This window comes from Onychostoma macrolepis, chromosome 25, assembly GCF_012432095.1.
Source record: "Onychostoma macrolepis isolate SWU-2019 chromosome 25, ASM1243209v1, whole genome shotgun sequence".
NCBI classification, from domain to species: Eukaryota; Metazoa; Chordata; class Actinopteri; order Cypriniformes; family Cyprinidae; genus Onychostoma; species Onychostoma macrolepis.
Genome location: NC_081179.1, coordinates 14,016,382 through 14,019,280, shown reverse-complemented (window position 1 = coordinate 14,019,280; position 2,899 = coordinate 14,016,382).

Sequence of the window (2,899 nt, the reverse complement as noted above, 5' to 3'; positions counted from 1 at the left end):
AAAATTACGATAAAATGGCGATAATCTTTATGTAGTATACATTTTCAGAACTTAGATTATTTAAATATTTTATAGGCTAACAAATAGTTTCGATTTCTTGTATGTAATTCTTCCAAATTGGACAAAATATGTATAGTTAATAAAAATAAAAATGATATGCCCTATACTCTTATAATATTATCTTTATTTGCATCTGTGTATAGTCATCCTGCCCCAGACCATGTACATTTCTAAGCTACACTTTATCACCTCCCAGTCAGTTTATAGATAGAGAACAGAGATAAACGCCAGTTGGTGGGGTTTGATCCCTCTTAAAGGGACAGTTCACACAAAATGGATATTCTATCATCATTAACTCCCACTCTCATGTTTTGTATACTATAAAACATGATTTTCTCTCTTCTGTGAAACTTTGTGTTAGGTGTACTATATTATATGCTTCCATGTGTTTAATTCAACCTCGATATGCAAATCTGCATTAATCAAATCACAACACACTGTTCTGTTTCATTCTTTTTCTTAACCCTGTAAAGCCTGATATATGAAATAATCAGAATTTTTTTTTTTATATTTAATTGAACCTTTTACTAAACAGATAACCTAATATTTGTATATGTGTTTTATATTTTGTTTCATATTTGATAGCTACATGAGGCTTTTATGGCTCATATAGGCTTAGTATTATGAGAATACAGAGGAGGAAAAAAACTTATAATGTAAATCTATTATATTTGTATAACAGACTGCTTACATAAAATGCATAATATCAGTTGCATATAAATACCAATAATATGGCTTAGTATATTTACATGCTTTGTTTTATGATCAAAGCTCTGTAGTTTTTATTGTGGGGCAAAATATATAATGCAATACAATACACATAACTGAGAAATGTATAATATACATACATTTTAACATGTTTTTCTAAAAATAAATAAATAAATGGATCAAGTAAACCTGAATTGCTTCAGTCAACATTTAAATATTAATAAGGTATAACAGTTAAAAAAAAATGAAAGATTATCAATAATATATATATATATTATTGATAATCTTTCATTCCCAGATTAATAAAATATGATTTTTTTCTATACCTTTTCTGCTACAAGTCAGTAAATGTCCTTTTTGTGTACCTTTGATATATTTGAAGGTTTGTTTTAATCTTATACATATTTGCCCCAAGAAAAGCGAATGAAAGAACAACACACTGTTCTGTTTCATTCTTTTTCTTAACCCTGTAAAGCCTGATATATGAAATAATCAGAATTTTTTTTTTTATATTTAATTGAACCTTTTACTAAACAGATAACCTAATATTTGTATATGTGTTTTATATTTTGTTTCATATTTGATAGCTACATGAGGCTTTTATGGCTCATATAGGCTTAGTATTATGAGAATACAGAGGAGGAAAAAACTTATAATGTAAATCTATTATATTTGTATAACAGACTGCTTACATAAAATGCATAATATCAGTTGCATATAAATACCAATAATATGGCTTAGTATATTTACATGCTTTGTTTTATGATCAAAGCTCTGTAGTTTTTATTGTGGGGGCAAAATATATAATGCAATACAATACACATAACTGAGAAATGTATAATATACATACATTTTAACATGTTTTTTCTAAAAATAAATAAATAAATGGATCAAGTAAACCTGAATTGCTTCAGTCAACATTTAAATATTAATAAGGTATAACAGTTAAAAAAAAAAATGAAAGATTATCAATAATATATATATATATTATTGATAATCTTTCATTCCCAGATTAATAAAATATGATTTTTTTTTCTATACCTTTTCTGCTACAAGTCAGTAAATGTCCTTTTTTTGTGTACCTTTGATATATTTGAAGGTTTGTTTTAATCTTATACATATTTGCCCCAAGAAAAAGCGAATGAAAGAACAAAACCTGCTCTTTTTAGCAATTACCGTATTGACCCGAATATAAGACGATGTTTTTTTCTTGAAAATACATCTGAAAAAACGCGGTCGTCTTATATTCAGGGTCTAGGCTTTGACATGTCAGTAATACACCCACAACAATAGGTGGCGCCAAAAACGCATAAAACGAGCGTGCCATGAAATATGTAATGTAATGTGTGTTGTAAAGATCGCGAGTGAAAACAAAAGAAAAGAAAAGCTTACAGCGGCATGAGTCGTGACTGTCATGTTAGCCTGATGGGAACAAACTTCCTCTGTAAGTGATTTCAAAACATAAGACAGTACCCAGATTTGAAGACTACAATAAGATTTCACTTCTACTGTGATACAATTTTGGTAGGCTACTATGAGATGGATAGCCTAAATGTTATATAATTCAGATGGGCTACTTGTTATTTCAATGGTATATCAAAAAGTGTATATTTTTCAATGTCATTGTTAGTACATTTTACCAGTATTTACCATACTTTCAAAACAAAAATTAAAATAGGAAAAATATGCAATTTGAAAATAATTTAAGAAAAATGTTTTACAGAGAAAGAGAGAAAAAACAACAACAACAAGATTTAGATTTCAAAAAGCCTTTTTCCAAAAGGTACATCTGGAAAAAGGGGGGTCGTCTTATAATCAGGGTCGTCTTATATTCGGGACAATACGGTACATTAGTTAGGGTAAAATTCCAAACGACCTCTTAAGAAGTTATCATCATGACATGTACACCGAGAGTAGAAACAGTCATTCACTTTCATTATATGAAAAAGGATGCAATGAAAGTGAATGGGGACTGAGGCTTGCATTCTGCCTGACTTCTCCTTTTGTGTTCCACTGAAGAAGCAAAATAGTGCAAGTTGAGTAAATCTTCACAGAATTGTCATTTTTGAGTGCGCTGTCCCTTTAAAACACCGTAGGCTATAATACATGCGTTCGTTGTTTCAGCAGGCGG